This window comes from Danio rerio, chromosome 19 (genome assembly GCF_049306965.1).
Source record: "Danio rerio strain Tuebingen ecotype United States chromosome 19, GRCz12tu, whole genome shotgun sequence".
NCBI lineage: Eukaryota > Metazoa > Chordata > Actinopteri > Cypriniformes > Danionidae > Danio > Danio rerio.
Genome location: NC_133194.1, coordinates 26,811,668 through 26,824,878, shown reverse-complemented (window position 1 = coordinate 26,824,878; position 13,211 = coordinate 26,811,668).

The window sequence follows — 13,211 nt, the reverse complement described above, 5'->3', positions numbered from 1 at the left end:
GAAACAGCAATCTGATTTTGTTAGTGCATAAAAGTGGTTTAATAAGTCCATTCAGCATCTAAAATACACCATGAGAATTGTTAAATGACACCACACCAGTTTCTTTTATCTCCATCTAGCGGAAACTGAAGTCAAAGCAGCAGATCACAATTAAACAATGTGCAAACAGCAGAAAACACACAGATGCTGTACATAAAAGAGCTATAAAAGTAAATTAAATGCAGAGAAACAAAACACTTTGGTTTGTTAGATCTGTAATAAACAGCAGCTCCTTGGATTATGACTGTATTTTACATTAAATCTCATATGAATAGTTCAAATACTAAAAACATTCTGTGAGTCTTGTGAATGAGTGACTACAACAATATTAAGCTTTGTGAAACAATAATGGCAAGCGAACAAAAGCACGGGTGATTCAAAAAGCTATATTCTTACTCTTCATTTGATCATCCAGAATGATTATTATGAAAAATTGAGAACATGTTTCTCAGTCATTATGCAATGAAATTAATGTTCAAGATGTACTGGTGTACAAGCACCAATGTTTTTACATTAAGTACATAGAGTATATGTCAAGTCTACAGGGAAATCATGCCACTGTTTTACTGTGGAACCCTTTAATATTGTACAATAGTTCAAACCTGGTATATTAAAATAATTGTATTTATCATTCTCTCATGAGCAAACAGACTCATATACTGTAGATAGTAAATACCATTAGGTTTACTATAGATTGTAACACTGAAAAGCCAATGAATGATTAAATATGAATGAATAATTCATATTAATATACAGTATAGAGATTTTTTATTTATTATGTTTAGGTAGGTAAACTTATTGCTTGTTATTAGATCAGTGGTGAAGTGGATGTAATTTCCCTGTTAACATTATATTACCTGCAAAACTGTTTTTGACAGCTGAAGATGACGATTTATTCAAAGCAGATTTACAGCCCACATCTAAACAGTGCATCCATGCGTCACTCATGCTTTGAATGTTAGAGATTTTCTCTGATTTCATCAGTTGGTGATTATTAGATTTAAATGTAAAAATAATAATAAGAGTTTTACAGAGATCGCAATTAAAGATGCATTCGATTTTTAGCCAAAGACACATAAACAAACATGGCCCAAAACTAAATAAAACCTCTGCCCTTTTTCTCCACTTATACCTACTAGTCACACCCCCTACTGGTTGCAAATGTGTTTTTGGGACTAGTCACTGAGCTTGAAGAGGAAATCTAACTATTTTTGCATATTGTCAGAGGAGTGCCTAATTCATATTAATTTATACTATATCATTTGTATGACAACGTCTGACTTTTATGACCCCTCATTAGGGGATGAGCAAATCAAACTAAAAGGTACAAATGAGGTTTGTTCAAATTAATAAAAGTTAGCCACACAGTGTTGGGGAAAGTTACTTTTGAAAGTAGTGCGATACATTAAAGTATTGAGTTACTCACCCCAAAAAGTAACTAGTTGCATTACTTTTTTTGTTTTGGAAAGTAATGTGTTATATTACTTTTGAGTTACTTTTGCGTTAATTTTCCTTACCTGAGGTTTGATCCCTTTCTGAACTTGTAGGTGTTTTTTCACCTTTTTTTATTGAGAAGATCTGCATTTAACAACCACCTATAGAACCTAGACCTTCATTTCCTTCAAAAAAAAAAAAAAGTAGGATAAAATTATATGTTGAGAACTGTCTAAACCCAGAGCTATACATGCTGTATATACAGATTAATGAAAGCATGTTAAGTAATGTGTTTGCTACTTTAGTACATTTCAAATACTGATTTTGAATATTTTGAAATATTGTTTATTTCTAAACTAATTTTGAGAGGATCACGTGCTTATGATAGGCACAGCTGCCCCAGAGTCAAGCTAACGTAAGATCTACCAATCAGACGATTCCTAACGATTCCCTACTCGAGATCTACCTGAGCTCATACCCCCTCCCACCCTGCAAACAGGAGGGAGCCCCGGGATCGAGGATCTTATGAGCTCAGGGCTCTCTCCCGGGACAGCATGCCAAACTAGCTTTATTACCAATCATCAGCTAAGTGTGAACTCTTAAATAATAACAAAATGAACAGTAAGACGATAAAAAAAACATCGCCAAATCAAAATAAATCTTTCAGCTTTATACACTGAATACATTTCTTCATGTGGCCTTAACAAATGCTTAAGTTGTTTCCAAAAAGAGAAAAACTCTTACTATTTTACTAAACAAAGTCGCTTCTTCAGTTGACTTGCACATAATCTACACTTTCTTTCTACTGTTTCTGACTCTGTAGTGACCGGTCAAACCAGTTCATTAGATTGAATTGAGTCATGGTAAAATGTTATGTGTTTTCAGTAAGTACTAACATACCGGATACTCCCTCTGATTGAAATAAACCAACATCCTGAGCTATTCAGTTACTAGAACTGTACATTGACTCATCTGCTGTTAAAAAAACAGACGTGATGATGATGATGGGTCGAGCCACATGTTTCCTCACAGCAGGCTCTCTCATTGAGTGTGATTCAACCTGACTAAAGTCATTTTCTATTCTGTAATATATTTTGTAAAAGCCAATTAAGCTAAAAAAGTAACTTGCGTTATATTTTTTTACAGTAACTCAAATAATATTACTTATTTTTAAAAGTAATGCATTACTTTACTCGATACTTCGGAGAAGTAATATTATTACATAATGCATGTTACTTATAACGCGTTACCCCCAACACTGCTAGCACCTAAATAAAAAAACTACGAATTGCCATAAGTTCACCCCAATTTCATTCAAAAGGAAAATTATTTTAGGTTTGTTTTAGTTGTGGTGTAAATTCTCTATGATTACATAAAGAATGCAAACATACACCAGACACAATTCAAGCAAGGGGGGGGAAAAACAATAACAAGTGTGAATTAAAAAATTGTGATGATGGTTTAATTGATGAAGATTGTATCAGATTAAGTCATTGGAATGGACTTCTATTCCTTTTCAAGAAAGAAAACCAATACAAATTGATAGCGAAGAAGGTGAAATTAGTCTCAGGCAACATGATATGCAGAAATTTAATATTAAGGTTTAAAGGATGACTATGAATATCAGAGGACTAACTAGACTAGAGCATTGCTTTATTAATCAGCTGCAAGTTAATCAGCTGACAGCTTTTAGCAGCCATTTCCAGCAGGTAATATAATGTTAAAGTGATCATTCACCTCAAAATGAAAGTTCAATCTCATGTATTTCATAACCTCAAACAAAAAAGCAAAATAATAGAAGAAATAATAGAAGAAATTGTGTTTTTCTTCAACAACGTGAGCACTGTTGACCATTGTAGTAAAGCAAGATTTTGAGTCTTTGTCAAATCAAAATTGACTATTCTTATTTTTGGGCTTGGGAGTATTGGGCTTCCTATAATAAATTATTTATCTGCACATTTTGATTTTTGTTCATGTTCCTTTATAATTTTTCATAAACTAAATTGCTCCCTCATGAATAATATCTTTAATGATTTTTTTATTGTGCTGAGGATGGGATCAGGGACTCAGGTGCTGTTTACTCTAGAGTGGTTTCATTTTAAAACCCCATTTTAGAATGAAAATGCTCCTTGTCCACACTGCCATTTAACTGTGTTTCAGCAAATGCACTCTATACAGCCTAAAATGTGACATTTCATGCTCACTGGGCATTCGCATAATTTTCCTGCATCTGTACTTGCCGTACTCTACCATTTCGTCGCCTTAGTATTAAAAGGTTCTATCTGACATTTTAGTCAAAATTGACATCTTCTTTATAAATGACAACTTATTTACATTATAGGATGTCTTTTTAAGTTGTTTACATTTTAAGAATGTATTTTTTTTAAAAAAAACAAATGTTACACACAGCTTTAGAATGCAAAAACTTTGAAGCTCAATATCTCAAAATCATTCAGATAGCAGATAGAACCTTGTAATTCCAAAATGACGATTTGTGTCATATGACAGGGGTTTGACCAATCAGGGAATAATATGCAACATAATATGTCTCTGCCTCAGTTCCTTTTCCCCTGTGGTATTCCTCAAGGATCTGTTTAAGCCCCAGTCTTTTTCTTTTTTTTTTAATTTTTATGCTCCTGTTGGGTCAGACTGCAAATGATGCAAAATGTAGCTGCATGACTTCTTTTATCACTTTAAAGTGATTGTTATGTTCAAATTTGCAGGCTTTATGGAATGACCTGCCTCTTTATATGAAGCAATGCTCTTCTCTTAAAGAGTTGAAACGACAGTTAAAACATACTATTTTACAGCAGCATCTGACCTTACATGAATGCATTTTTTATTCTGAAACAGACGGTTATTGATTGTCCTGCTGAATCTGTTGGGTTGTGTGCTAGAAGCTTATGGAGTAAGATGAAATGTTATATGTTTAGGATTTTAAGCTCTTGTAGGCAAGGACAGGGATTTTAACCCTTGTGCACTGTTTAATTTGACTACCCTTTTGTTATGTCCTGGATGACAGCATCCACTGAATTAAACTGCTGTAAAAATGCATTAGATAAATATATATTTTTTATTATTATTATAATTTTTTTTTGCCTAAATCTTAATCAACCTCAGTATTGATCAAAACTGCAAAATTTTAGAAAATTACAGGATTTGAACTCTTTAATTGCCAAGTTCACAAACAATGTCACTGATTTGGTAAAAAAAAAAAAATTGGCGTATTTTGAATATAAAAGGTAATTGTAGACTGGATTTTTTTTATCAAAGTCTTGGAAATGTGAATGATTAGTAACAGCATTAACTCTGATGCATTTAATTTTTTCTTCCTAATTTACAGTTGGTGGCTGTTTTTACCCTGTTGACTTCCATTATAACCACATTTGATGGTGCATAAATACACAGCCTTTGTTTTTATTTACTCCATGTAGTTCTGAGAGCTGAGATACATATTTTGCTTGTCTCAGACACATCAAGGTACAGTAATTGTGTTTAGGTCACTCTCACACACTTACAGACACCCATACACACACTTAAATTTGCTATTATTCTACTGTTATAAAATCCAGAAACTACGTTTTTTTTTTGTTTTTTTTTTGTTTTTTGCACAGGCCTAAATGGTTAACAGTGCCAACAGATGATCAACAGTAAAAATGACAAATTTCACCTCTTTCCAACAGGGAAAACCCCCAACAATTAAAAATGCATGATTATATGGTGTCATGATTTTGTAATAAAAAATGTGATTATAATAGAAGTCAGAACAAAACAGCCACCAACAGTAAATTAGGGAGAAAAAAAATTAAAATCAATCAAAAACAATGCATCAAAGGCAATGTTGTTTCACATGTCCAAGACCTTGATAAAGGGTAAAAAAAAAGTCCAGTTTACAATTATTTTTTATACTGAAAATACTTCGTTTTGTGCATATTTTTTTTACCAAATTCAGTGTCATCCTTTATGAATATGAAAATATTGGCAATTAAAGAGTTAAAATCCTTTCATTTTCAAAGCAATTTAGTAGTTTTCATAGTAGTAGTTTAAATCAGGTTAAAAAGCATTAATGCAAAGATTAAAGATTAATGCAAAAAATAAATAAATAAAATATTTATTGGATTTCTACAGCAGTTTAATTCAGTGGATGTTGTCATTCTGAACATAACAAAAAGGTAGTTAATTTACCCAGAGTGTATCGTTAAGCATTTTTTCAAAATATGTGTCAAAATAATCAAAAAATCATTCTGCTAGCTGAAACACTAAAAAGTAATAGCAAAATTAAACTAAAATCAACCCAGAGTGGATGAAAACATCCCCAACAGCACACAATAATAAATTATATGTTGTATAGTTTCTGTACACAACGTCTCTATTTTCACAAGTCTTGAACCCCATTGTTTCTTTTAGAGTTTCACAAGTCGGAGGCTGGAATAGTATGGACACAGTAAGAAAAGCATATGCCTTTTAAAATGAAAACACATTGGTGTAAACAGCACCTAACATGAGATCCACCAAAAGCAAACCACAAACATCTACGATAACAACTGCCCGTCGTTAAGCCCTGACTTTGTTCTTGTCAGGGCAGCCTTTCAACATACATCATGATAGGGAATAAAAGACTTTTACAACTTCAGGAATAACAGAAAATATTGTTCCTCAAAAACAATTGTGATTTCATGTAAAAGTTGTATGCACCACTTTTATTTTTGCTTTGATGCTGATTTTTTTTTATGGAGCTTGAAAACTGGTCCCCATTCATTTTCATTATACAGAAGAAAGTTATGGGTTTGGAATGGCATGGAGGAGTAAAGGATAACAGGTTTATTTAACTGAATTAGCTTTAAGCATAATGAAGTATTGTAAAGTCCTATCATGTCAATTTCATACACAACTAAAATACAAAACCCTCAAAGCTAAATTGTTATTGATAACTAGCACCCCTCGACTTGCAATATACATAGATTTTACACGAGCGTACATGAGTGTCAAACGTCTGTTAAAGAGTCAATGGGGGCCACCTGAGGCTCAGTGGGAGGGCTGGGGAGTTCTTCTATGGGCTCAGTTTTAGGTTCAGGTTCAGGCTCTGGCATCGTCTCCACTTCTGACACCATCACCTCCACCTACAGGGTTTGAAAGGATTGGGACAAAAGCAATTTTGTTTTATTAACAGATTCTACAACTAGACCTAGCTACAGCTAAGACACTTTCACACCAAGAATTAAAACTATTAGTAACAACATTGATGCACATTCTGTTTATTATATGCATGTAGTTCCCATTTTGTCATGTCTTGCTAAAATCTTCATACAATTTAAAACAAGCACTCACCAGCCACTTTATTAGATACACCTGTCCAACTGCTCGTTAATGCGAATTTCTAATCAGCCAATCACAAGGCAGCAACTCAATGCATTCAGGCATGTAGACATGGTCAAGACAATCTGCTGCAGTTCAAACCGAGCATCAGAATGGAGAAGAAAGGGAATTTAAGTGACTCTGAACATGGCATGGTTGTTTGTGTCAGACAGGCTGGTCTGAGTACTTCAGAAACTGCTGATCTACTAGGATTTTCACACACAACCATCTCTAGCGTTTACAGAGAATGGTCCGAAAAAAGATAATATCCAGGGAGCGGCAGTTCTGTGGGCGCAAATGCCTTGTTGATGCCAGAGGTCATAGAAGATAGGCTGGTTAGAAAAGTGATAGAAAGGCAAGAGTAACTCAAATAACCATTCGTTACAACTGAGGCATGCAGAAGAGCATCTCTGAACACACAACACATCCAACCTTGAGGCGGATGGGCTACAGGAGCAGAAGACCACAACAGATGCCACTCCTGTCAGCTAAGAACAGGAAACTGAGGCTACAATTCGCACAGAATCACCAGAACTGAACAATAGAAGATTGGAAAAACGTTGCCTGGTCTGATGAGTCTCAGTTTCTGCTGCAACATTCGTATGGTAGGGTCAGAATTTGGCATCAACAACATGAAAGCATGGATCCATCCTGCCTCGTATCAATGGTTCAGGCTGGCAGTGGTGTAATGGTGGGGGGATATTATGTTGGCCCACTTTTAGACCATTAGTACCAACTGAGCGCCACGCCAACGCCACAGCCTACCTGGGTATTGTTGCTGACCATGTCCATCCCTTTATGACCCCAGTGTTCCCATCCTCTGATGGCTACTTCCACCAGGATAACGCGCAATGTCATAAAGAGCAGATCATCTCAGACTGGTTTCTTGAACATGACAACGAGTTTTACAGTACTCAAATGGCCTCCACAGTCACCAGAGCCCAACAGAGCACCTTTGGGATGTGGTGGAATAGGAGATTCACATCATGGATGTGCAGCCGACAATTCTGCAGCAACTGTGTGATGCTATCATGTCAATATGGACCGAAATCTCTGAGGAATATTTCCAGTACCTTGTTGAATCGATGACACAAATGATTAGGCAGTTCTGAAGGCAAAAGTTGGTCCAACCCGCTACTAGAAAGGTGTAGCTAATAAAGTGGCTAGTGAGTGTTCATGCTACTTGGTTGTTGAATGTAGTCTTTGCTATATTTGCAACCCTAGATACATTTCACATGAGACCATCAGATTTCATACATACAGTCAAGCCCAAAATTATTCATACCCCATGAGTATGCATAACAAGGAAACCATATAATAAAGTTTCTGGCTAGATCTACACTGTAAAAATGCCCGGATCCACACAATCAATTTGTTCTGGGAAAACATGAAAAAATTTTGTTAACTTATTAGATGTTACCAATTTAAGTATATTAATAATTAAGTTGTCCCAAAACAAACTCAAGAATCGTATTGTTTCAGCTCATTATAAATAATTAGTCTAAACAACGTCATTTTTGGAGTGTGGGAAGGTTGAATTTAAACTCTCATTATTAAGGAATTCAGGTAACTCTTGAGTACCTGAGGTTGGCTTGGGGTGACGGCCTCAGGCTGAGGTGGAGCTGCTCGCTGTCTAAAACCAGGTAGCTGGAGAAAAAAAAAAAACAAGTTAAAAAACAAGAACCATAGATTTTGAACAATATAATATCATTCTATGTGCTATTTTTATTGTGCCCATTATTAACTGACCTGCACACCACCTTTAGCCAGAGCATTGAGTCCAAACAGAATGACAACAATGCAGATCGCCAACTCCACCACCAGAAACAAAACCAGTGTAGCCAAGAAGCCATCGATCAAGTGCTGAGAACGACCAAAGAAGACAACTAAACGACACAGCCATATTAACATCGCTGTTGAATACCAACATAAGCATAAGGCACAATGATTACTACAGTAAGCTGAAGTGCTTGTACACATGTATAAAAGATATACAGGGCCAGATTTACTAACAGCAGTCTTTTTGGCATTAAAACAGTACTGTGTGTATTTACATCCAGAGAGAGGGTGGTATAAGGTAAAAGATGTTTTTGCCACACTTATTTATTTGGAATGCCTGAGAAACACATCATCCAAGAATATATTGTTTGCCAAGTATGCTCTTTTTAATTTTGTTGGGTTTTTTTTCCTTTTCTTTTGCTGGTGCTGGGATGTCCACTAGATGGCGCTATTGTATTGAGGTCACGTGTTCCCTTATGTGCGCAGGTTGGAGTAAATTACAGGTATGCTGCGTTGCTGGCAATGAATGCATGATAAAAGGATTTTAATTGTTTTACTTAGAGAAGCTTGCATTTTTACCTTGATTTGGGCTGCTTAATCGCGCTCCTCCAGCACCAGAATTTTTGTTTGTTTGCAAGATTTTTTTATTTATTTTTTATTTGATGCTTGTTAAAATTACTTGAATAAATTTTCTCATTTTTTAATTATTTGACTGACGGCATGGACTCTTGATTCTGTCTAAAGCCTGAAAGTTTATAACAATTTGCTTTAGGAATTAAAAGATGATTTGGAACAATCAACTAGAGTGAGTCAGCTAATGCCAGCCCAATCCTATAGTTTCCTCAGACAGCATGCAATCTGCACTGTCAAAAACAATTGTCAAAAATTTACATATTGTAGATGACCTCGAATAAATACTTTGAAGCTATACAGACTATTACTTACTGTAAGTGAAAGTAAGGCATGCGAGCTGACCGCATAAGTGCTATCCAGCTCTGATGTCATTTATATTTGCATGTAAAAGGTTTTTGTCATTGTCATGTGGCTATACTTCTATTAATCTTGTCTATTTTGAGAATATTCCTTTTATTTGAACAATAAATAAATAAGCTAATAAATAAACAGGCCAAAATAAAATAAAACTATACCTTTGTTCAAATATGTTTACCTAAGTGTATCGTGTGCAGTTACTTTTTTAGTCTAAAATTATTATTTTCCTACATATTGAATTTTTCTAGCAAAACGTTACAGAAGATAAAATCTTGCATTTTGTCTAGTTATAGAACCTGGACCTTATGGCTTATTTGCCACTATGCTAATTTGTGCTGCATTTATTGCATTGGTCAATATGTAAATGAGATGTTGAGTCAGTGTTTTCTAATTCGGGTGTGTTTAAAATTGCACAGTAAATCGTCCACAGAAACGCTACGCTCATCATTTTGAAATTGCGCTTTCACGCAAATTGGCCTTTTTTGTGCACAAACACATAAATACAGCAGCTAATGTAGTAATGTTTAAATACAGTGAAATCTGTCTGAATTTTCATAACATACTGTATGTGCAAAATAATTAGAGGTTCATTCTGAAGCATTTTCATAAAACTGTCCCAAAGTGCAAAACTGACAACACAATCTTCAAAATCACCCACATGCATTCACTAGTGGAAACACAAATGTACACAATACCATACTTTTTTTTAAAAGATACATACAATGAAAAATAAGCAGATTCTCTACTTTAGGGTGAATTTTGGCATACTGAGCCACTTCATATTTCACCATCAAATCTTTTGTTCATAAATTGCTACAAAAATTTGCCACTTAAATCATATATATTTTTTAAATGTTATAGCTCAAGTTACCTGTTTTTCTTTTTCTATCAGCAAATATTTAAGCACATTCATGTCAACAAAAAGAAAATATGAAGGTAAGAATTACTTACTTTACAATTTCTCTCGACAGTATAAGTGCACTTCCTGTAACAATATTGTTGCTTTGGAAAAGCAGACACAAAAAACCGGGGTCATTTTATAAATATAGCTTTAAAGCGATTATTCAAATACAAATATCGCTGCAAGCACACCCGATTAGCCGATTTAAGAATACTGTTACAGTTTTTTGGCTTCCTTGACAAACTTTAGTGCCCTCAGAAAGGTTTTGGACTTGAGACAAAAAACAAGCGTAATTAATTATTTTTATTAAAAGAAATAAGCTATAAATATTTCTCTGATACCTTTAAAACTTAAACCTGTGTATAAATATGTACAGCCTGTAAGTAAAATTAGAGGGGGGGGCAATATTTCACATCCTATTATCTAATTTCTTCAGGAGCAGTGCCAATATGATCATTAATGGCACAGAACTGAAATATTTGCCTTGTAATAATTCTAGTGTTTCAGTCCAAATACCTTTGAAGGGCACTGTTTTTATTCATTTCTCCAGCAATGGAAAAAGCCTGTACCAAGTGCAAAGGATCCGTATCCTTAAGGTTATTACTGTCATAACTTAATATATTGTAGGCCAACTATTATCTTACAAAGCAGTGACAAATAAATAGGAGAAATGTGTACATATAATTGTTTATCTTCTGTAAAGAAAGGACTGCTATCCATCTGTACAACTGCTATCTATGCATTTACATTGCTCAAATGTGCATTCCAATTGTGACCCTGGACCTCAAAATCAGTCATAAGAGTCTTTTTTTTTTTTTTTGAAAACTGAGATTTATACATCATCTGAAAGCTGAATCCGCTTGTTAAGTGGTGACGTGTTTGTGACGTATGTAATACTGTTTCCGGGTCCAAGCCGCCATTTATTTGAGTGGAGAAATCATTTGTTTATGATCACGTTTTATTCCTATCACACATTAAAGTTAATTTTACATAAAGTCATAGTGTACACAACAATCTTTGGGCTTGCTGCATAACAAATACCAAAAATCTTACAATTTATAAAAAAAATTATCAGTTTCTGGCCATCGGATATTAGGCATGGACATATATACTGCAATCGTGATTTTTAGCTTTTTAAACGTTTATTATTACCATTTCATAAGTCTCCCCATTTAGTTGAATAGTGTGCTTGGACCCGGAAGCCGCTTGGCGTGACATCACTTAACAAGTGGATAAATATGTTTTTTATTAATGTATGGTTTGTTAGAATATGACAATATTTGGCAAAAATACAACAAGGAGAATGTCTGAAAGAAAAAAAAAAGTCCTGAGATTGTCCAAATTAAGGTCTTAGTAATGCCAATGCTATCTCACAGCAATTCGTGACCTTGATTTAGTGGCTAATTTGTATGATCTCATTTGTACATTTTAGTACGATTTGCTTATTCCACACTGACAGTTTGGTTTAGGGGTGGGGTTTGATGCCACTCCTCCCCCTTTTAACATTAAAATGGTCGTGCCCAACTGAGTCTGGTTCCCTCAAGGTTTTTTTTCTTCACTCCCATCAGGTGAAGTTTTTTTCCCTCTCCGCTGTCGCCACTGCCTCGCATGGTTCAGGATTGGTAGAGCTACGCATCGACGAATTTGCTCTTCAGTGTTTGAACTCTCAGTAATGATTAAATCACACTGAACTGAGCTAAACTGAACTGAACTGAACTTAAACACTAAAACCTGAACTACACTGTTCCAGTTACTATGACCATTTATGTAAAGCTGCTTTGACACAATCTACATTGTAAAAGCGCTATACAAATAAAGCTGAATTGAATTGAATTAAATTAAATTTTTAAAATTGTACTTTTTCATTCGGCCGAACTCGACAAATTTGTACGAACTAGACACTAAATTGACAAAACGTAAAATAGCTATATTTTCTCATGAGATCAGGTTGGTAATGCAGAGTTTTGATATATTTACGGTGGGAAATTTAATATTCTAAGGATTTTTGATAAAAGAAAAGTTGATCATTTTGACCCATTTTTGACAATTTATACATATACACTTGTCCGAATTAACACTTTTTGTGTGGTCCATGGTCACAATTTGAAGTAATTATCCTATAATCCTAAACAACAACATTATCTCACTTTTTTCACTCTATATTCCATTAAAAAAAAAAAACATATCCATGCCAATAACATAACGCTTCACTTCATCAAGCCCTTACAGACTAAATATGCAAACAGAAAATATAGTCACTAATTACAACTTTAATATAAGATTCAGCAAAACTAAAATCATAAAAGCGTGAGCAAAAATGCTTTGTTTTGACAGTCCACTTCAGACAATTTTTTCAACTACACTTCATCTAACTCTTAAAGAGTATATAGATTTAGTATATTATAAGGCTGGGTTCAAGATTAGGAATAAGAATTAAAACAATAAGCAAGCATGTAGTTGCAAACATACTAATAGTTAATGGAATGTACATTGGGTCAATCAAAATAAAGCAGATATCAAGAAAATACTCTAATGACTGCTGGTTGACATGAAGTTACTTACAGTTAATGAATGAAGTCTAATTTCACAGTTAAAACACACACAAATGGTTCTTAAACTCCTTTTACCATTCTTCCATCCCATCATTATAGTTTGTATTGAATGATTTGAAGATGCAATGTTTTGCACTTCGGTACAGTCCTTTAAAAAGGCA